General features: G+C 43.2%; 1 protein-coding gene across 2 annotated transcripts in view; it reads left to right on the top strand.

The window, feature by feature from the left end:
* LOC144521412 (nucleolar protein 4-like) overlaps positions 1-24,641 on the top strand; it is a 134,035-nt gene that overhangs the window by 58,276 nt on the left and 51,118 nt on the right. The gene's annotated exons all lie outside the window — the stretch shown is intronic.

Below are 24,641 nucleotides of genomic sequence, written 5' to 3'. Positions count from 1 at the left end.
TCAAGTATACTGTACACAGTACGTTTCCATGGCAGCGTTTCCTTGGAGACTGTCAGTTTGCCTGAAGTTGCCGCTAGTTGGTTAAATATGGCTATCAGCTACGACCTATGGCTACGATTCCAACTATGTGGACAAGCCCATCTCTACGTCCATCTCATAGACTGTGCAAATAATGGACGAAGCTTCTGGGCCTGAAAAGTGAAGCCAACGTGGGAGAGCCTTAAACCTGCATTCAGGGAACAGGGGCGACTCCACTGGCTGCAAAAAGAAGTCCATTTATATTAAAGTCTATGAGAAAATGACACAAAATGCTCAAGTTGAAGGAGCTGATGGGATAACATTTCACTGGAATTATACCCCGTACAATGCCATGTGACTAAAAATGGATTGATTGATTGATAGAATACACAGATTTTTATACTTTGTCACTGTCAGAAGAAAGAATAGTTTTCTGGTGGTAGGTTGGTGACATGATTCTGAAGTTATGAATCAGTTTAATGGGCAGACATTGACAGACCGCTTGAACTTTCTCTTCTGCATGCTGGGCCACAGCAGCAGTTCCTTTACGGCATCGGGAACAGGAGGACTAAAGCTGCACGCTTCTATTACAAAGAAGCATACGCTGAGATTGAGATCTTCTCTACGAGTGGACAGATACAGTACTTTCTGTCTTCAGCGCGTGGTGTTGTGTATATAAATGCATTCAGCTGCAGCTTTCTGGGTCAAAGGTGAAAAGGCCATTATCAGGTCCAGTGTTGGTGGTGGGCTGTTGTACGGTTTGAAGTTTGGGTCAGGTTTGGATTTTTTTTAGGTTTTGGGTGTGTTGGTCGGACAAAACCCGGCTTTCACCTCGTCACCTTGGACTTTGAGGAATTGTGTTTGAGAACATAGAAGACAAATGAATCACTAATTCAAATATTTGTGAGTTGTAGCCGTATTTTTATTGTAGCACAGAAGTGTGAAGCTTTAACAGGCCTCATATCGACGGGTGTCTAAAGGGTTAATGTTAGGATTCCCCCTCCCTCCCTCCCTCCCTCCCTCCCTCAGCCTTCTGCCAGGGGACAGTAGGACTAGAAGAGCCTCTCCCAGGATAAATCCTTCTGTGAGGGCCTGCTTAGCTCCTCTCTGCTCCAAAATAACTCCGGTTTGTTCCCCTGACCCGGCCATGGGCTTGGCAGGAGGGCAGGGGAGGAAGGACAGCCTGCCTTCTAATCCCCTTTTCCCTTCATCCTCTTCCTCTCCCTTCTGAATTGATTGGGTGCCTCTATTTCTGGAGTCTGTCTGCTGGACCTACTGGAAGGCATTTAGTTCCTTCCCCCTTTTAACGTTATCTTTATTATGTGTTTCCATTTGATTGATATCATCACTGCCTGACACCTGCTTTTGGTCCAGGGCTGCATCTAACAATCAGGATGCACCGCTTTACGGGCCCAACATCGGTATCGGTCCATATTCGCCTTATTGACCGACGACAGCGGGCCATGTTCATCTGTTGTGTTAATTATTTGCATCAGACTCGGACAACAGTAGCGAGCATATACTATGCTACTGCAGCTGGTGATTCAGACACAACTCTGGCTTAACGTCAGAGGGCAACGTGTGGTCTGTTTACAAATCAAGAGAAAGAAAATGTAGGCCTTGTGGGAGGACATTGTATTCTGTATGAAAAACACGAGAGGAAAGATAGCCCTATTTATGGTTCTAATTAGTTTCACTAATTACATCATTGTTTTTAATGATCAAACATGATCAACTCATGGTGGTCAAGGTGACGTCTTCACGTCTTGTTCTATCCAAACAACGGTCCCAAATTACAAGAAGCCAATCCTCACCTGGGAGATGCTGAAACAAACGGATGTTTAGCAGAAAATGATGACATTAACGAATCCATTATTGCAAACAGTTGCACATTATTTTTGTTCAGCGAATTGTTGCGGCTCTAGCTCTATCTGTTACTTTCTGTAGTAACGGAGAGAAACATACTAACACACTCCCAAAGAGACGTCTTCTTTTGACAGAACAATGGTCAACTTCCAAAAGGATTCAATTTACATGATGATACAGAAGTAAATCAGCCAATTCTCACATTTCAGAAGCTGGAACCAGCCAAAGTTATGACTTAAATGATTGATCAACTATGAAAATGGTTGGATATTCATTTTCTAAACCTATATCATTGTCACAAATAAAAAAACCAATGGGCAGCAGGTACATATTAGTCACATTTGGTGTCAAAGTCTGGTAGTTCAGACTGCAGGGCTCAACCTAGTGACCTTTAGGTGGTTGTTCCTGGTCAACGCATCCTCATGAACGGGATCGTATGATATCCTACAAAAAGGAATGCACAACAATTCATATGATATATTATTCCAAATTACGGCAATCGACGACTGGTCACGCGATGAAGTTTTAGCGGTCTTTACAGTTGAGTTTAGCCGAGAAAATGTAAGTGTCATGTGGCGACGACAGTTACATTTAGAATAAAGATTGTGATTGGGTTAAAACACTGGTCCCGGGACACAACCACCCGTGTCCTGGGTTTTCCCTTTAACTTCTTCCGGAACATGAACACCGCTCCTCCGCTTGAAAGCCCTGTGTTTTATGTTATTCCCCCCCGACCTCCTCTCTACGCTGATCTTCGCGGTCTGATACAGCGGCAGTACATGTGGTGCTTACAGTAATAAATACGTGGAATACACAAACTACAGTGCATTACCTTTGGTAGCCATGAGTATGAATGGTTGATTAGAACAGCCTGTCCTGGTAGGAAAGTCATACTGTATATAGCTAGGAAACATCACATCTTTCTGCCCTCTCATCTGTATTCCTTTCAAAGTCGATCTTTAATTGTTTTCTTCCAAGTCTCCATTGGTGCTGCCTGTCTTACACTCCATTCAGATGCATCACGGAAAGCTCTTCAATCTGCTCCCAACAACCAGCTTGTTGAGCCCCCCCCTGCAGCGGCTCACAGCACTTCTTCAGCCTATGTGGGAGCTGACGGCTGCACTGAGCGCTGCTGTTGTGTACTGTTGCATTTTAACTACATGCCATTTGTATGATATCTATCTTAAATCCACCGTGACTAAATCTCCGTGTGATGATGTGTGGAATATGATGGTCACGAGCAGATTCACTCTACTTGCCAGGACCATTAAATGTAGAGTAATTCTTTTCGGGGAAATTGGCTGAGGGACATTCATGACTAATGTGAAGACATTATTACATGCTGACGCAAATTGGGGATAAATGAGTGGTTCTGTCAGGCGGTACAGGGAGAAGATCGACTTTACATATCACTCTGAATATATATGTCCAGTTCCACTACTTCTTATCTGGTTTCAGACAAAAAAAAGATTGCCTTTTTTCTTCTGTCCATGGCTGTTTGGCCCATTGACGTGTTTTGGACATTCCCAAAGACATCAGACAGGCTTGTGTCACTAGATAAATGCTAGATATAAATCATGTATCTACATATCCCCTTTTTGATCCTGTGTACCAAGTGTTAACATTGGTTGTTATCAGAGAAAGCAAAGACATGTTCCCAAAAGGAGAAGCTAAGCTGTGAGGTAAGAGGCCAACAAAGACTCGAGATTAAAAGTTGATATTTTTACTCCCCTGCAGATGAGTCACCAACAGAACGACTGACATTACCTGAGCTCCCTTTAGGTGCTAATTACACAGGAACTGTTACCGGTACATAAAGCAGGAGCAGAGTATTGAATTGATCTTTATTTTGGTCTTAAAGTTAACCAAAAAATAAATGGATGAACAGGTACGAAATACGTGAAGCTGAGAGCGAAGATTCACTTCGGAGTCTGAAAACTGATGCTTGGCAACATTTGAAGCGATCAGTCTAAATAGTCCAAACCGCTCTTTCTCACCCTGCTCTTCCAAGCTAGTTCTTCATCTTTAGGTATTCTGTTGTAGGGGTCCACGAGCTCCATCTTTACGTTCCCTAGCAAACGCACCGTGCAACGTGCCATGTTCATGTTTAACTGCTGGCATGTCATTTCCACTGTGACAAGCTAATGAGCAACATTTCGTGCATCAGTGGGTGTGGCCCAAATAGTGCTGGTTCAAGACTTTTTACATGTTTACACATAAATGTACAGTTCCTCTTCCACTGTATTGAGCAACAGAGAATTCTACAGAGCGATCAATGCGCCATTGCAGCCAGGTAGCTTTCCAGTAATGGCTTTTTTCAGGGTTCTGATTGGCCAACATGGTGTTAGGGTTATATATCACCACCTTTTGGTTTTGGCTCTTGACAGCACTTCATTGTGTTTTTTGCATTTCATTTGAGCATTTTTTAAAACTGCTTGTTTGGATGGGACTTGTCAAAAACACCTGTGTACGTGTGGACTCGACCTAAATGTTGGACTACCTTGCTGCATACATTTGGCTATAAATGAGACAAACTGATTATCTTGAAACTCTTTCTTGAAGGTAGTTTTCACAATAATGCTTCCTGTGATTAAGCCGCTGCTAAGCCAGTTTTCATGGGCTTGTGTGTCTGCCTCTGTCTGCTTGGCGGTTTACCCATGCTCCGAGCTTGATGAGCTCAGCCTATTGTGCAAACTCAGTGTTTGACTAGTATTGCCTGAAGCAGCGTGGAGTTCCCTGGCCTTTTATAGTGGAACCATAAAACAAGGAGAGGTCGAGCTAAGCTCTTGTGAATGTAAACACATTTTTCAGATTGATATGGCAGTGAAATCTTTCACATGACATGTTTTAAGCCATTTCAGTTAACTTTTCTTGGAATTTTGGATGTCATATCTCCCACATCAGCCTGCAAGCAGGTTACCTGTTCAAAGACTGATGTATTGTGAAAGAAATAAAAAGGCTCAACGGACTGTGGTCCTGCCACTGTGTGGTCTCACTCTCTAATGGTGTTTTTCCATTCCGTGGTACCTGCTCGACTTGCCTCGACTCTACTCTCCTTTTTTGGTTTTCCATTCTGATAAAAGTCCCTGGTACCTGCCAACAGGTACTTTATTTAGTACCACCTCCGTCGAGGTTCCAAGTGAGCTGAGGCGATACTAAAAGGTGACGTGAAAACCTGCTGCTGCTAAGTTGTTTTGCTGCCTCCAGCTTCTTTAGAAACAAAATGTGTCTTCTGGCAAACAGCCACATGATGAGAGTCAAAAACACACACCTTCCACGTTCTGTGTGTGTGTCGCGTTAGGTCACGGCAGTTTGCTGTGCAAGACGAGCAAAAACGAGACTTTCAAGCCAACGTGACTTTGAGAATTAGTGAGAAGAAGGACAGAAAAGATAGGTGGTACGTGAAGGTGCATATTGTGGTGTAAAGGTCCTTGCACGCTGTCCGAGAGTTTTTCGTATGCGTTTTTTTTGTATGTCTTCCTAAAAATTTGTCAGGCACAGCAACCTTGCACACTGACTCTGATGTGTATTAATTAATCCCTTTGCAAGAAATGTTGCAAAAACAATACAAAATGTGACGCTGCTATCCCTGGCTTCTCTCTGTTGACAGTAATGTTACCTCTCTGGCTGCGTCTTTTTGCGTTTGGCACCCCTGCTTCATTGTTCTCATTTTTTAAATGATCATAGTGTGGTTTTTGCGAGGATCTGTACCAAGCAAAGATTTTATCTTAAGTTTGTAGAATATGACGTGTAGGCGGGGACATCTCTGCGAGAAAAACGATATTTTGACACGTTTTACCTTTAAAAAATATCCTGCGATTTGGATATTGCAATTTCAATAAAATTGCGATTAATTGTGCGGCCCTTGTTGTTTTTTTAGCTAAGCCCCATCCACCTCAGACAAGAGGAACAAAGACAAAACCAGAACGATCAAGTGCAATAACTGACACCGTTGTGTGTGTCCGTGTTGGACCGCGTCATTCGTAGTCAGGAGTTTTAAATCGCCAGTGTTAGGGCTGAGACGAGACACCAGATTGGGTTCGAGATTATAACGCTATTTTAAAGAAAACTTAAATGATGAAATATGACTGACTGTCTTATTCAATCAGAAGTCACAAAATGAAAGATCAGCACTGTGAAAGTGGGGGGGGGGTCTGGGTGTCCTCCGGCAGGAAAATTTTGAGCATCAAAGACTTCATTTCCTGTATTCTGATACACTTTTTTGCACCAATTTACAATGGAAATACCTTTTATTTACCCTATGTGAAGAAAAAAAACAGATAGCAATTCAAAATATACCATAATTATAATTTAAAGTATGTTGTTACATGTCATTGGGCATTTCTAAGTGGGTGTATGGAAATCCTGGAGCTTTCTTAGTGAGTATACTGCGTATACCTGCGTATCACGTAGACTACACCACTGGTGCTATAGACATAAAGTTCCCTTGGCTTGCCCTACAACCTCAGCCTGTCAGTCAGTCACCAGGGCATACGGACGCTTTTGTCTTGTGCCTGTCAGTCAGTCACCAGGGCAAGAGAGAACACCTGTCTGTCTTGGAAGTGTAACATTAACTGCACAGCAATCTCACTATTATATGATATTGCAGCAAACAGTGTCTGCGTGATGTTTTAAAACGTGTTACCACACTTGTGTTATAAATTGGTCCTTGGGAGTACTGACGTGATTCTGCACTTGTGTACTGATATCGTGAGACAACTTGTAACCTCGACGTAAAATATCGTAACGTTTTAATCTCGCGAGATCTCGTCACACCTCTAGTTAGTGTTCATGTCCCATTAGATAATCCAAACTAAAGTTGTCGTGTTACAATGTCCTCAGGGTAAAAGTGTCAATCATAAAGCATTAAGTATTGTTATTCCATAGTGGGTTACACAGGAAGCGTTTCCATGTAATTACCTCGGCTGTCTGTGGCAGACTAGTGCTGCCTGACGGCCATGCTGCCGTGTGCTCAGTGCTCAGCCAGTGGAACCAGAGAGTCCCTGCAGAGATCAGCTATATAATACAGCTGGAGCTGAACTGTGCTCTTCTGCTGCTCCCTGAAACCCCTCCAGCTCTCTTCTTCTTCCTCCAGTCAACTTCTCTCTCATCTCAGACTTCTAATATTATAAAGTGATAGCCTGCTTTAGTTACGAGAGAGCCCGGCTGTAGCAGAGATGGACAACAGCTAACGTAGCTTATGTTGCCTATTCACACACACATTCAGCAGACATAGCAACTTTAGCATTAGTTTTAGTCGGGTTTCTGTCCTGTTGATGAATGTCAGTCTAATTTCTTACACCTTATAGCTCTGGAGACAGTCTCACAAAGATATTTTAGACTTGTTTGTAGTATAAAGCCAAAGCATACGTGCACCTCTCAAAAAATGTAACTACACGTCGTGGCAACGCGGACCGCAACAACTGTGATTGGTCCGCTTGGCCGCGGCACACATGCCGAGTCTGCTATTCTCTTAAAGATATACGCTAGAACGACGCAGACACTAGTACACATGTATAACCATCAGGCCACTTATGAAGGCTACGGCCTGAGCTCTGCGTGGAGCCTCCACAGAAGCATAAGTCCTGTTTCAGCTTGTCGTTGGTCCAAGCAAATAAATCCCTGGTTCTTACTTTTCGCCGTTGATGTTCTTTCTCCTAAGTATTTTCAACTTCTACATCCATGATTTTCAACTGTGGAGTAACGTCACTACTCTGTGGTAGGCACGGGTATTTATCAAAGATTAGGTTAATGCAAGCTACACAGTTTCAGAAAAATAAAGAAAGTTATCCAACATCCACTGTTGGACTCTAGGTTGGGGGGACCTTTGTCACATGCCCTACCCCCCCCCCCCTCCACGCTTACTGTTGCTCTCAACTGTCGAAAAACAGAGACAGGGTTTTAAGAAACTGCCGTAACAGTTAGAAATATAGAGCAGTGGACATTGTTTAATGCAGGTTTAAGTATAATGTTGTGCCACTTCCCATTTCATCTGGCAGTGGTATACATCAGTGCACATGTTGGCCTCTCTAAAGTAGTATTTCATGTTGTGGTGACTGCACACAGCTCAGCAGTGTTGCATATGTGTTTGCAGGGTGAAATAGGCATGGTCCATCAGTAACCTTTGCCTGTACTAATCCATGCTGTGTCCCTAGGATTGCTTCCTACAGGGGAAAGGGGTTAATCGTCATGCTTGGGGCAGATTTGTGACTGACTGGATTAAGTGGGGCTCAGAGTGTTGGACACTCCACTAATCTCTGGTATTCATACCCCTGCTGGCTGCTGGGTAAAGACCAACTGACTGGCTGACTGATTCTCCGGCTGGCTGGCTGACTTTTCCCCTGATTGTCCAGAGTGAACGACCTACTGATGCAGTGATGATGGAGTGGTTGAGTTTCCACCATCAGTGTCAAATGAGAAAAGTAGAATATTTCTCTGTTTGAGTCCAGCCCTATGCACTCTGTACTCCACACTCGCCTTTTCATGAAGAAATAGTGTGCAAACAGTTGTTATATTTGGAGTGTCAGTGTTGATTTAGCACTTTACAACAGTTCCCACTCCCTTGTCCCACTTTGTGAGTCAATGATTATCTGAGACTGCTCTGGAGTTTTAGGTCCACAGTGTTGGAATGAACTCTACTGCCATTTTGTGTGGCAGTGCTACTCAGCTTCCACAACAACTTAGTTTTATGTTATGAGTCATTATTGTAGTACAGTTTATAGTCCTAAAAGTAGGTGTAATATTCCTCATTGTCACACATGATGCTTTTCCGGCAGCACTGAATCACTGCTTGAGCTAAATAGAGCTGCCCTCTGAAAGTCGATGAGTCGACCCGTCGGTGACCCCCTCAGTCGAGCTGCCGTTTTTTTAGTTTTTTTCAGTCAGTTTACATAACATATTTTTATTTTCTAGCAGGGTGAGCACGATGAACAGTGTTTCCGATAGGTGGTTTAGAGACATGAATGGTGATGACACAGCAAAAACGTCACAGACTGCGTGGACTGCCACCCGTTGAGAAGAGTAAAAACTGTTTTGGTTCATTATGCAATTGTGGCGGGCTGCATTTGACTACTATGTTCAAAATCAACAATGAAACTCATGCCAAGAGATTCTGATTGCCAGATAGTCGATATGAAAAAGAAATATTGGAACGAATAATTGAATAAAACAGCCAAATCTGATATCGGGTACAGCCCTAGAGCTAAAAGCGACTTAAAGATTGAGTAAACATTTGGGTGTTAGGTCTTATTATGAGCAACTCATTTACATCACAAGGAGTCGTGATGCTCAGTGGAGCATTCATTATCTTTGTTCTACATGGTTCAACGCATTCTAGTGAACGGGTTCGTATGGTATGGTACAAAAACGTATGTACAGCAATTCGTATGATCTCTTACGAAATTACGAAAAAACTGCTGGCCGGTAACATGACTACCGGTCACATGACAGTTAAGTTTAGTGGTCTTTACAGTTAAATTTAGCCGAGAAGTGGTTACTGTGAGCTGAGTACAGGGCACAGTAAAGTCACTGCCGTTTCAGCGGCCATTGCAGTTGAGTTTAACCGACACAAGGTGACCGTCCTGTGGCGACGACAGCAAAACGACTAGTTAAGACTAGAAAAAAAGATTGTGGTTTGGGTTAAAACACCGATCCCCTTAAGTACCAGTAGTACTCCCGGGCCACAAACACCTGTTTTCTGGGTGAAAGTCTTGTGTTTTCCCCTTAAAGGTCCTATGACATGCTGCTTTTTGGATGCTTTCATATAGGCCTTAGTGGTCCCCTAATACTGTATCTGAAGTCTCTTTTATATAGGCCTTAGTGGTCCCCTAATACTGTATCTGAAGTCTCTTTTATATAGGCCTTAGTGGTCCCCTAATACTGTATCTGAAGTCTCTTTTATATAGACCTTAGTGGTCCCCTAATACTGTATCTGAAGTCTCTTTATATAGACCTTAGTGGTCCCCTAATACTGTATCTGAAGTCTCTTTTATATAGACCTTAGTGGTCCCCTAATACTGTATCTGAAGTCTCTTTTATATAGACCTTAGTGGTCCCCTAATACTGTATCTGAAGTCTCTTTTATATAGACCTTAGTGGTCCCCTAATACTGTATCTGAAGTCTCTTTTATATAGACCTTAGTGGTCCCCTAATACTGTATCTGAAGTCTCTTTTATATAGACCTTAGTGGTCCCCTAATACTGTATCTGAAGTCTCTTTTATATAGACCTTAGTGGTCCCCTAATACTGTATCTGAAGTCTCTTTTATATAGACCTTAGTGGTCCCCTAATACTGTATCTGAAGTCTCTTTTATATAGACCTTAGTGGTCCCCTAATACTGTATCTGAAGTCTCTTTTATATAGACCTTAGTGGTCCCCTAATACTGTATCTGAAGTCTCTTTTATATAGACCTTAGTGGTCCCCTAATACTGTATCTGAAGTCTCTTTTATATAGGCCTTAGTGGTCCCCTAATACTGTATCTGAAGTCTCTTTCCTTTAATTCAGCCTTGGTCCAGAATTACAGCCACTAGAGCCAGTCCCACAATGAGCTTTCTTTAGGATGTGCCATTTCTGTGTCTGTAGCTTTAAATGCTATTGAGGAGGAGAGGGGGGGGTGTGGCCTTGACCAACTGCCACTTTGCTTTAGCCATGATGTCTCTCTCTTTCTCATGGGGGGGGCCAAATTCTCTGGGCGGGCAAAGCAGAGAAAGGGGAGGTAACCTTTCCCCTTATGACATCATAAAGGGAAGATTCCTGATTGGCCCATCTGAGCTTTCATTTTCTCAAAGGCAGAGCAGGATACCCAGGGCTCGGTTTACACCTATCAACATTTGTAGCCACTGGGGGGCCATAGGCAGGCTGGGGGAACTCACATTAATGTTAAAAAACCTCATAAAGTGACACAAACTCACCTCCTTGCTTAAAAGCCCTGTGTTTTAGGACTCGTCCATCCACCCTGACCTCCACCCTGCGCGGATCTTCATGCTCTTATGCATGCAAATTACAGCGCATTACTTTTCGTAGCTAGCTATATGTACGGAGGGTCCATGAGGATTTAGCTTTAAGTTAATTGCCATCCAGCTCAGACACCCTGAACAAAACAACAGAAACAAAATAGTTTTTTTTAAGGCAACATGTTATGGTGGGATTATTTCCTTTGACAGAAAGTACAGTATGTTATATTACAAGAACCACAGCTCCATGAAGTAATGACAAAACACAAACTGTGTCTGTTTGTGAAAGGTCTTTTATTATACCGAACAATTTAACAATCCAAGTTTATTTTCAGAAGTAAAATGAGCCCTGGTATCTGAAATAGTACACACAGCGTGCAGAAAACAGCTGGTAGAATGTAAAGCGTAGTAAATATTATCTGTGTGTGAAAAGAGGAAATATTTTCATGCTATTATCCTGTTTGTGTGTTCTGAAAATGGCAGCTTGTGGTGTTTTCATTTACAGTAACTGTCAACAATCTCTTTTCACACACAATCATACGACCTCAGCCACTGTGTGGATTATACTGTATTACTGTACATTGTCTGGTCTGTAAGAGTTCAGTTTCCATGGTTATAATTCAGAATATGTTCACGCACGCGCGCACAGATGATTGTTGGTCTTCTGCAGCCTCACATCACTTTGTCAGTGCCGTGTGTGTCTGCGGGTTCCCAGACTGCATAAAATCCGGCACTGTGTTAACTGTCAGTCACTCTTGGTTTTCACTCTGTTTATTAGTGCAACTTAACACTTGAGCATGTGTCGTCCCATCAACCAGATGGAAAAACAGGCAGTTGAGCAGCCAGAGAGTTAGACTAGGAGCCAGTCAGCTAAACACAAGAATTTGTTCCTCAGATTCTTGTCAAGCGAGTAATCATTTAGTCTATATGGTGTCTGAAAATAGTTAAAAATGGCCAACACAAGTTCCAGTGGCTCAGTAGCCAACTAGATTTAATTTGTACCGTGCAAAAGCCAGAAAAGCAGCAAAGCATGCGTGCGTGCGTGTGTGTGTGTGTGTGTGAGACACGATGGGGGAGTTGCACCTGTGAAACCATCAGATCTGTAAAACCAGAGTTCACCCACAGAGCAGCCTGGATCTGACCAAATGAGCTCTGTTGAGAGATGGCATGTTCATAGCCTGCAGCCATACACACACACACACACACACACACACACACACACACACACACACACACACACACACACACACCCGCGCCAGGAGGCTTGTATATCCACAGCATACTAAAGACACTTCCTCTCTCAGACACACACAGACCTTGTGTACTGGCTATGAGATGAATAACTGAGCTCTCAGATGTGTTTCATATTCCCTGTCAGGTTTGCACACATATGCTGTGATACAGCACCGGCAATAAAGCCAAAATATCAACACGTATTATCAATGCACCACAAAAGTTTGTAACTAAGTACATCAACGCAAGTACTGTACTTAAATAACCAATTCAAGGTCCTTGTACTTTACTTGAGCATTGCCTTCTTTATGTATCTTTATCATTGTGCTCCATCTCAGAGGTATATCTTGTTCTTTTTACTCCACTACATTTGTCTGACAGCTTTAGTTACTTTTCATCCCCTTCCTGTCCAGTGAAAACCACGGATCTCCAGATGTGTTGATGTTGAATGTTGGTGATAAACTGAAGGATGAAGTGTTCCTTTACGTGTTGAGAAAATCCCCCAATGTCTTACCTGTTGATACTTACCTACTTGGATACTGCATGAAGTTCTACATGGCTGAATAGATGTTAAGCTCGTCCTCGACAAACTCTTGACATCCTGATGAACTCTTTGACCTGTAAAATGAGATTTAGGTTACTTCAAAGTGGTATTTGATTCCACGCTAACGAGCAGAAAGAGGAAGGGAAGGACCGAGAGATGTATTTATAACTCCATGTCCTCGGTCTGGGACTGTTTTATGGGTGATCAAATGCATCTCAATATGTCAAATCATGTATACAGATTTCTTTTTTAAAACTGGTTTCTGATGATCAGTGAAGTCGGACTGCCATTAATGGAAAATCACATTCTGTGCACTCTTTTTAGTAGTAAGTGGAAGTACTGTAAGTGAAGGACTTTTAAAATATCTATATTCCAACCTGCTGTATAAAGGTGGCTTTGCACTCGCCCCCACCTTTGTAGCGATTTGGGGGAATTGAGTATTATTTATATATATATATATATATATATATATATCAGCTGAAATCATTAGTTTCTGCAAATACTGAACTATCTTTTAAGCCATGTGCACACAAACAATGACCGATAACTAATCATTTCTTAATATCATTAGTCAATACTCGATCTATATACATGTTCCTTCTGTGTGGAGTTTTAGACTCCACTCCCACTCTTTTAGACAGACTCTCCCTACTTTGTTCTGTGCAAACATGTATGTGACATACATAATAAATGTATCTGTCTGTATCTGGCCGTATCTGTCTGTCCTTGTGGAGATGAATAGAACAGTGATCCCTCTCTCTCTCTCAGACACACACACACACACACACACACACACACACTATCTGTCTCTCTCTCTGTCTCTCTCTCTGTCTCTCTATCTCTCTCTCTCTGTCTCTCTCTGTCTGTCTCTCTGTCTCCATCTCTGACATTTATGGATCTGCTTTCTTTCCTCCTGTTCATTTTGTTCCTGGCTGCTCAGCACTGACCACACACACACACACACACACACACACACACACACACACACACACACACACACACACACACACACACACAGTGGGTTGAATGTATTAAGATTATTCTAAACATCAAGAAGAGGTGGACTCTGTGTGTGTGTGTGTGTGTGTGTGTGTGTGTGTGTGTGTGTGTGTGTGTAGCGGTGCCCTGCTGTCTGTGGTTATATTTCTGGCCTGTACTTCCTTGTAGTCCGGACAGATAAAATGTTCTGTGGCTTCAGAGTTAAGATTCAATTTACAATGAGACATTTATTATTTATTGCACTGAAATGATTCCCCTCCACACACACACACACACACACACACACACACACACACACACACACACACACACACACACACACACCATGTTTGCTGGAACTGTTTTGGGTCCTTCACACAGTTGAAACGGTCTTGGATTATCTTTAATTTAATGGGATGCAGAGTGACTTCAGTCTGTGGTTTGTTCAGGTTCATACAGTCCAATGTATCTCGTGTCTGGTAGATGTAGCTAAATCTTTGACTATGCGTTTTCAGATACATATCAGTCAGTCGGGTGTGTCCACCTGAGTTACAGTAGCTCTGTTTTTGGTCTCAGTTTTCCACCTGACTATTCTGTTAACCACAGCTCAGTGATATCCAAGTCTTTCATAATGCTTAAAAATCGCTGTGTTTCTCCTTCTTTTCTTTTGGACATGCATCTCTACCTGCAAACTGTTGGCTGGTTGCTTTGTGTCCAACGCACAGAGCTGACCATAAACAGGCAAGAGACCGTGTGTCGCAAACTGCTGTAAAAACCCAGATGCAGACGCACGTTGGCAAGGAGTGTATGGTAAATATGCTGGCATGAATGTGAGTATGAGTAAGTATGGGTGGATGATGAATAGGAACACCCATCCATCCATCTAATCATGTCCAAAGAAATGCAGCTCCTAAAACCTGAATGCTATCGACATATTCCACGTCTTAATCTGAAAACGCTACATTCAGAATAAAACAAATTCTGAATACCCAAACTCTAGAAGCGGTGTTTTAGGTTTTACTCTGCACCAAGCTCATCTCACTCAAACGTTTGGTGAGTGATCTCTGTCTAATGCAGAGATAAAACTCCTCCAGCAGTGAGATGCAGACAGAAATCGAAGGAGAACCCATTTGGAGAGTTGGATTGAACCCAGAGGCCTTCTGAATTCAGAGACGTGGCATCTGAGGTAAAAGTACGGAGCTCAATAACCGTTTGTCTACGCGTGTGAAGGATAACACGCAGTCAGCAGCAGGCTGGATACCTGACGTGATATCACTTCTTGAAGGATGAATATCGCTCCCAACAGGAAGTGGAGCCGTGAGACGAGACCATCGGTGTTGTTAAAACTCGTGCAGACATGTGAATAGTCATGGTTCTACTTCCTCTCTGTGTCTCTGTTCGATGAAGGTCAGTGGCAGCTTATCGATTGTGGCCGGCCGCCTCCTCTGCGCTGCATACTGTATGGGGCTTTTTATAACCTGACAGACAGACACAGACAGACAGACGCTCTTTATAGCTGTCTGTCTGCCTGTCTGCCTGTCTGTCTGTCCCCATTTTGTTCTCACACTGTCTGTATCTGTCGGTCAACCAAACCTTGCTCATTGCCTTTGTCTGTACGCTACCAATGGTGCAGCATCAAGTATTATTAGTATATGTGTGTGTTTCAGTGGTGATACCCTCTCACAGACACACACACCTCCTCCTCATGGCTGGTTGTCTCGCCGATCAATATTCTGCAGTGGAGCTCCTCGGCCTGCACCCTGTTAATCCTTGCTGTGTGTGTGTGTGTGTGTGTGTGTGTGTGTCTCCCCGGCCTGCTCGCCTCTTATCAATATCTTCACCTCTCTCTCCGTTCAGAAATGATCCTCTCCTCTCCAGCACTCATCCACCTCTGTGAGAAATGGGTGCAATCAGAAACAAGCCGTCCCGTCGTTGTCGTTGGACTGAATACCGAGCGGCTGTCATGTGGACCGACCGGCACTAAGTGCCTCAAATCTTCCTGCAGTAATGTCAAGTGGAGGTCAGATGGATGTGCCAGGGTGTTTTTTTTTGGTCACTGGTTGTGTGCTGCAGCTCCGCAGAGCCCACTTCAGCCGGTGTGCCTTGTGGCATGCTCATGCATTCCCAACACCGCCTCACAGCAGGAGATTAGCGGTGCTGACCCGTGATAATTATGGCCAAACAGCGACGGTGTCGTCGCGGTAACCTGATTTTTACCGTGACGACTGAGGTGTGCAGATGACTCACTGCATTTGAACGGGCTTGTGTAGCCAGCGATGTGCTGCTGGTTTGTATGTCCTCTGTGTGTCTGTGTGGGTTTCCGTTTCCTCCCACACACCTACATATATATATATATATATATATACATACATACATACATACATACATACATACATATACACATGCAGATGGGCTTAACTGGACAACACACAGGTGTGAATGGTTCTCTGATAAGGAGTGGGCCATAGGAAAGAAATCCTCAATCACATTATGTATTTGGCTTGTGATATTGTAAAGTTTCAGGGAAATCAATTCAGAAACCGTCGATGGGTGAAATGAAAATATGCCTTCGATAAAAAATCATAAAAATGAAGCAGTTCAGCTCATTGATTGCCCAAAATGGCGTAACACAGAGAGAGAGAGAGTGAAGGGATAAATAATATCTATGAACGGTACGACTGACAGAGGAGGGATGTTCTTGTCTCCGTGTATCGCCCAACGTGTCTGTCTACTGCACGGGGGTCGCAAGGCTTTCTTATGTTAACAGTGTAAGACAACTTAAAGAAATAAATATATACTATATGATTGTATGTATGTATGTATGTATGTGTGTGTGTGTGTGTGTGTGTGTGTGTATATATATATATATATATATATATATATATATATATATATACACACACACAGTTGGTCTATATCTCAGCATTTCATTCATTTTTAATGTTTAATGTGTATATTTTTAGTGGGTGGATTTTTTGAGGGCTACATAAATTGAATGTGTGGAAAAAAAGAAGCCTATTAAGTATGTATGATTGTTAAAAAAAAAAAAAAAAATGCATAATACAAATAATGGTATAAAAAGAGCAGGGAAAGCCGTCTCTGACCATATTCCCAGGAAATAATCTTCCCAAAATGTGTCCCTATCACTCGGTTTAAACAAACGTCCTGCAGTTATTGCCTTATTATTTTATGAATGAAAATAGTACATGTAAACATAAATGATGCCACTGTTTGGTCCCTTGGTTTGATTGAATTGATGCTTATTTAAATCATGAATATTTGTCACTGAGCTTGCATTTTGTCGGCAGCGAGTGGGAGCAGCTCTTACTTCTGATGGGGGTCGGATAAAAGCCCTGCTGCAGCGAGAGGGAGGTGTCGGTGGGGGCGGAACTGAGGGAGGTGGGGGTGGCAGGCTGCTGGTGGAGTGAGGAGGGGGGGCAGCAGAAGACAGGGATGGAGTTGGCAGGGTAAAGGCAGATAAATGAGGAGGTGGGCTGGTGTGGGAGAGCGATGGGTGGGGGGAGGTAGGTAGGTGGAAGGATGCCAATTTGACAGCTTCAGGGTCCTGCTCTGCACCACCACTGCCTGTAACACAAAGAGAACAAAGAGGCTGAGCACAGGAAGAGCCACCAACCTTAATTGATTTTTGTAATGATATTCATTTTACAGTGCTGCACTGTAGGACAGACTGGGATCAGGATGAGTGTAGTCTCGCGTTGCCAGACCTTCCTCCACAGAGCTGCGGAGGAGGGTCTGACTAGTCCACACATTCTGGATGGGAGAAAAACCTGCTCTGGTTTTGGAACTTGTTTTGGTGGAACGTGGACGTTCAAAAGTAGTTTTAGTCGTGCAACAGAAAACTCCGATTGGACAGATAGTCTAGCTAGCTGTCTGGATTTACCCTGCAGAGATCTGAGGAGCAGTTAACCATAGTCCTCACAAATCCACCAGAGGTTAGAACGCCAACACAGAGACAGAGGAAGGGGACGGACATCTGGCTGAAAAGAGGGACGTCAGGCGGAATTTCCGGCAGCAACGGAATCCAAATGACTGCAGAAAGTAGTTTGAGGTTTTCCTGCATGTCTCTGTTTTATACCACACATTTTATAGAACGATGAACAAAAAAATGAATCAACTTTCTCCCACCCCAGAGTATTAAGTTCAGTACATTTAAGTGAGTGATTGTATGTAATCATCAGCTCTGTCCCTTTTTATTTCATTATTGTGTTTCCCCCATGTCCCCAGTAATCACGGCCGGCTCATTTGGTCCTTAACAGGGATTCTTTGCAGCTCTGCGCTTCCCTTACCGAAACATCATATCTCGGTGTGTAATTTGTGTCGGCAAAGAGGCTTCACAGCCCTCCCGTGGCTCCGTCTGTGGGGGTGCAGGAGCTAACGGCGTGGGCGGAACAAGTTCGAGAGCTTATTACATTTTACAGACGAGAATTTCACATAAGTTTGAAGCAGATACTTTAACAGAAGGCCGCGGGGCAGGGCTCATGCACAGGACTGAAAAGGTCATTTCTCCATCTAGGATGTACATGACCACACAACGTTCTGTGACAGTACTTATAGAGAATTGTTTAGATATTTAGTGATATGGCTGCATTTAGTACAAGAAGTCTACAGCTTGAAGACTGACCAAAACTTCAAAGTATTTGAGAGTGAATGAGGGGAGACGAAGCAAAAGATTTTCTGGAATGTAATTAGCACACCATTGATTTAAAATGAGGTTTCATGTCTATTGTACTCTTTCCCCCCCCACTCTCATTGTTTTCACTGATGGTGTGTTGACGACATCAAAGAGAGCATGAATTAGAAAATGGAGGGGACGATGGGGGAGGAAAGAAGAGAAGGAGGGAGGGTAAACAAAGGACAGATGGGAGTTTGGAGAGAGGAGAAGTAGGAGGGAGGAAGTGAGTGAGTAAAGAGGAGGGGATGGAGGAGGAGATGAGCGGCGAGAGAAAGGGACGTTTCCATCAGTCTGTCTGGTGGCTAACCTGATTAGCTTAGCAACGCCGTAGGACCAGATCCGGCCAATCTGCTCCGGAAACACAAACAACAATCAATGCTCTTCTTATACAGACGTGTACAAATGCACACGCACTGACCGCTAACACGGCTCTCTGTTTGTTCATAATGTAGAGCAGTGTGTGCGTCTGCTGGGTGGTGGGAAGAGACTTACATTATCCCAAATGTTTTGCAACAGTGTTCAGACCCAGAGAAAGCTGTCATTTTAATCAAAGTAATGCTCCGTTACATGTGGTCGCCTGTCGATGGCGTCATATCCCCTTTGTGCATGCGTCAGTGTTGTGGTTGTCTGCCAGAAGTGGTCATATCCGTCCCCTTCCTCTGTCTCTGTGTTGGCGTTCTAACCTCTGGAGGATGTGTGAGGACTATGGTTAACTGCTCCTCAGATCTCTGCAGGGTAAATCCAGACAGCTAGCTAGACTATCTGTCCAATCTCAGTTTTCTCTCGCATTACTAAAACTACTTTTGAACGTCCACATGTTCCACCAAAACAAGTTCCTTCCTGAGACTATTTAGCAGAGGCACCGTGGCTCCGCCCCTGAAGCTGCTGGGTAGACTGGGTAGAAAAACGGGTAGCTTCAGACTGAATGATTCATCCTCATTGTGTTCATCCGTTGCTCTTTCTCCCTCCCTCTGCTATTTTTCCTTACTTCTCAACTGTCCACAGCTTCAGCTGTTCCCCGTTTTCTGCCTCTCCATCACCAGAGCTGAAATGTCTAATCTGCTGCACCATGTCTGCTCTGTCATTTTCTGCCTCTTCTTGATTGCCCTCCTCTCCCTCTACCCTCCTTGCAGCTCCTCTCTTGTTCCCGTTCATCATCTAGCCCGGCCTGAGAGACAAACACCACCTTTGCATCTTGTCCAGACTAGATACGATATGCACATCAACAGTAGGGACAGTGCTGAGAGTCACAACGTGCTTGATTTAGGGGCTACATCCCATCTATGATTGCGCCGCTGTCCCTTTTTCTCCAACCACACACACACACACACACACACACACACACACACACACACACACACACACACACACACACACACTAACCCAAAAAATCCCATGGAAAGAACAAATCCAACAGACTTCCCCAGTCTGTCTGTTTCTCATCTCGGAGCCAATTGGTTCCTGCTGAAGTCGTAAAACACAAACAATATCATTTTATCAGTAATTTCCTTAAACAGCTGGTCACTGTATTTTCTATCAAACAAAGAGGAGGAAACAGTGCATTTGTTGGGGACTATTTTCAGCGGCGGATTAATACACATTTGGTGCTCTAGTGAGTATTTGTGGCAGCAGGACGGTGTGTGTGGGATTGAGTCAAAATAAAGTACAGTTTGTGTGTGTGTGTGTGTGTGTGGAACATGTCAGCCAGTGCAACAGGGTGGCTCATTGATGTGTTTCTATGATACATCAGGCTGTGATACACACACAGGATCAATTCATCGATTGTTTTGGCGTTTTAATGGGATATGTTGACCACAGCTTTGTCCTTTCAACATGCCGATGATAAAACATAAAGACTGCTTTGTTCCTGAATCGTACTTTCCAGCTTTTTTTTTCTTTTTCTGCCAGACGTAAGACTGGAGGGGATCATGTGTTTGGTCGTGTGCGTGTATCTGTCTGTCTGGAGCTAATCTGGCATACTTCTGGACCCGTCAGCCCAATATCTTTTGTGCACATTTCTGACTGTATGCTCCAGGACCTGTATTGGTTGCTGAAAAAGGTTGTCTGTCCCGCTGGAAATAGGACAGCGGCATAGTTTTGATGAGCGGCGTTTGGCAGCGGTGTATTTTGGCCTTAAAGGAGCAAACCGTACAAACGTATTCAAGGATAACAAAAGAGCGTAAGTAGATAACAATTGTTATTTTGGTGCATTTGACTGGGTTATGAGCATGTTCAGGTACTAGCTATCATCATATTCCAATAGTTTGAAGTTGGTTTCACTGAAATCAGAAATGACTCTACAATGTGACAGAAAGAACAACTTGACAATGCCGAGCAATCAAATCTCCTGCTGGATTCTAGGCGCGTGGTTGTTACGACGGCCCCCAGTGCATGCTAGTTACTAGTTAGGAAACACACACACCATTATGCATGCGTCCAGATGAGCTCAGCTTGTCAATCTTCACAGATTTTGATTTTGAGTAAAGGCAAGTTGAGCAGGTACCATGTGATGGAAAAACGCCATAAGGGGCCCACAGGCCCCAGCGCAATCGCACTGCCTGCACTGCCTATATGTAGGCCCCTGAGTCTGATCACAGCAAGTCATCTGAGAATAGAAAGACTGTTCAGTTTCTCTTTCACAGCACCAAGGAGGAAGAAGACTTGAAAAAGCTTCCTTGTGACTTCATCAGTGCTCGTTTTCCAAGAGTCTTTATGAAAAGTGAAGTCAGACAGATTTACCATTAGATAGCTTCCACGGGTTCTAATATGAATCCTCTCTTCTCCAGTCCTCCAGCACCACGACAACGAGACCTCGCCTTACCAGTGATTATAGCATTGAGATTATATGGTAATTGAAAATGAGCTAATGTGGGCTGATGATGGTAGTAATTGAAAAGGAATTAAGAGTAGATTAAAAAAAGGTCTTATTTGATCATTTGTCAGAGTTGATCCACGTGGCTGGCTGTGGTGAATAGTCTCCGAGCTGATTAACACAAACTCGCATATCTGTTACAGGCCTGGAATGTGAGCCCTCGAAATCTTCAGTATTTCCCTTTTTTCCCTCCTGGAATTGCATTTAGCTGTGAGGGAGTCTTACCCAACAGTCTTAGTGCCTGGAGCAGCTTTGTGTCCTGGGCATATGAGCATTGCTTCAGAAAAGCACTAGGAATCGTTGCAGCTTCGGTCATTTCAGGGGCCTATAACTATTGTCTTATTCTAACATTGACTCCCCACTTTTTGAACAGCTGTGGTTCTGTAAGTGATTTTCCCCATTTATTTCTCCATTGACATTTCAGAAAATGCTATTGCGGCGCATTCTGTAAAGAAGGCGATGAATACTAGCCAATCAGAGGCAGAGTAGGGTGGGTTTTTTGCGGAATGCGGATGGGGAAAAAAATCATTCAAACTTCCGTAAACAACAGGATGCGTCCCGCCAATGGCTGTGAAAGATGTCATTTGGCATGCAGATTGGAACATTTCCAAAAGCTCTTTGCACACGTCTTGCTAGTCTGCCATTGGTTGAGCTACCGCTTGCCTAAGGTTGCTGACCTCTGTGCAAGAGAGACGATCAGATGCGGGTACTTCTGCCGGTAAGGACCGAAATTGTCAGACATATTAAGGAATGGAAAGAGACTCTTTTTTTATTAACAAATGATATGTTCTATATTATATGTCATGTCCTGTACGCTCCAGAAAGAGCTAGGGTGAGAGGTCTACAGTTTGTTATTAGGATTTACTGCTATAGGTATTATTTTATTAGTTTATTTTGTAATGTATAGGTATAGTTATACAAGTAGTTTGGTCTCCTGTTGTACTGGTTAGCCAAAAATAGATTTGAACATATTCCAACCTGTGTTTTGTTCATTTGTGGCACATCAGTATCGGTCCTGGCCTCCAGCTTTAAGGTCGCAGTACGTTTGAAAGGAACTAAGGAACCCTCACACACACTGTCTTTTTCTTCAACCCCTTCTTGTCTGTTCATACTGGGGTCACACGTGTGTCCTGACATGGAACAGATATGTGAACATCGTCATATAAAAGAATAAATGAGACCCATTGAACGTGATGATCTACAAATACCGTGACTTCCACTGTGGACTGAAGCCTTTCTGAGTTGATGACACAGCTGTGTGGATAGCTCTGCTGCTCCAGACCTACATTGATGCCACTAGTTTTTGTCTGACTGGTTGGCTGCAGTGAGGGAGCTAAGCCAGTGGATTTGAGAAGCCTCTTTAATGGACCGATATGGGTCAGCGCTGCCACATGGACTCACTACAGGAGCTACAGCAGCAGTTGTACACACCTCTCTTCTTTTCTGTAAATGGAAGCTGTGGATTCCCTTCACTGTTCATTTCTTTTAATTCTTTGATTAACATTTAAAGAGAAATGTTCCACTGTAGTAGTTTGAAAGCTCCTTCTGACTGGTTATGTTGCTTGAAGAGAGGAGAGCACATCAACTAATTATAAAATGATGATTTTTCATATTTTCAGTTTGAAACAGCCATGAGTTCTTCTTCCACTGCACATGGAGGGATGCGTTTTGATGTTTACGGAACCGATAAAAGGTTTATATTTGGAATAAATATAAAAAGAAAAATGTATAAGATGGATATTTTTCCTCTTACAGGTATGGGCGAATGATGACATGAGTGGAAAACACAGAGTGCATATTTTGGTGACAGCAAATACACAGCAAATACTTTGAAAAAGAATCTTTGAAGCTGCAAAATCACTGGGAATATTTTCCCATCCCAAATCCACAAGGTTACCAACGTTACTGCTGCATGGCTTCCATGTAGACTATATCTGGAAGACAGCTGTCCTGTGGAACATTTTTATTTAGCTTTTATATGTTTTCTTGACCTCCGTTTCTGTCTACATTTCTGTCATTCCTCAGCTCTCATTATGAGCTGCAACATGTTTTCACGGTCGCATGCACACCCTGTTAAATTATGCATCACATTCCTGCTCAGAGTGACATCATGGATGGAAAATAAGGCTGCTGCTCTCCGCCCGTCACTCCACCTGTCTGCCTTTTTATTTGAGACTGATGAACGCAACAACGCGCCGTGAAAAGAGCCGTTTACGGCGTCCTAGCTCTAGTGTCATTGGGGTCTTTGCTCATTCATTAATCTTGTCATTGTTTGCATGTGGTTGTGTGTATGTGTACATGTGTGTAATACAAGGCAGTTGTAGCACTCAGGACCTCATTACTGAGAGTGCAGGTGTCCTAAGATGCTGATAACAGCTAGAGGTGTGTGTGTGTGTGTGTGTGTGTGTGTGTGTGTGCGCGTGATATTCTATCGCAATGTCGAAAAAACCAGCGGCCGAACTGTGTTCATTTTGCACCAAAGTCCTTAATAAAATTCAAAAATATTCACTACTTTTTATTTATCAAGCATTACATTCACACACTCAAACTTTGCAGGAACTCCAGTTCTTTTGACTATTTTCCTCCAGACCCCCTCCATGTTTCTCTCTTTCATTCATGAAATGAAGTTGTACAGCTTCAGGATGGGCACAAGTTGACTTTTAACTCGCATGAACACATCTTCACATCACTTTCTTTTTTTTTTTTACCCACTTGTGTCTTTTTCATTGTCTTACATCACCTTTAAAATCCACTTCATGTTCATTCTATTAAAGGTGTATACCTGAGGTCTACCACTTTTTAATATAGAGAAATACTCCTCCTCTGTCAGTCACCGGCTGATCTCACACTGGTTCCATCTATGACATAGCTCAGCTTTTGGTAGCTCCTGACTGGCAGAAACAAATCCAGATTCCCTTAGAGAGGGTTGCGTTTTTTGAACCGAGGCAAAAAGGTGGAATGAAGACGGCTCAGAGTTGAGATGAAAAATCTCAGAGTGTGATGTTGCTAGCGGCGAGGCCTGCAGGAGCTGCACGCTGAGCAGCAGTTGGCATGTTGTGTTTGATTTGCCCGCCTGGTGCTTATCTGCCTCGTGGTTCTTGTTTCCTCTGATGTTTGGGTTAAACCGGCGGAGCAGCTGTCATGGACGCTGGCTCTGACAAAGCGGAGAATAGAGGGATTAAAATGGTTTCAAAACGGCTTCATTTGTGAAAAGGTGGCTGATCTGAGTTTAGGTGGATTTACAGAAGATATCTTCTATTAGGAAAGAGTGTTGATTTAGTCTTTCCCTCCTTCATTTCCTTAGTGGTGATAATGCCTTGCTAGTTTCTAACACTTCCTCTGTCCTTGTCTACAACCTCGTCCACATATCAACAAATGTGTTTTGGCATTTATTTGTGGTTTACAATAAACCCAGCGATTATGAGGCACAAAGGACACATTATTTGTGTCGTTGTGAGGCGATTTGTTAGGTGTCTCTATCG

Source organism: Sander vitreus, chromosome 7 (genome assembly GCF_031162955.1).
Source record: "Sander vitreus isolate 19-12246 chromosome 7, sanVit1, whole genome shotgun sequence".
NCBI classification, from domain to species: domain Eukaryota; kingdom Metazoa; phylum Chordata; class Actinopteri; order Perciformes; family Percidae; genus Sander; species Sander vitreus.
The sequence above is the reverse complement of the archived record's forward strand: the minus strand, read 5'-3'. Positions and strand labels throughout refer to the sequence as shown.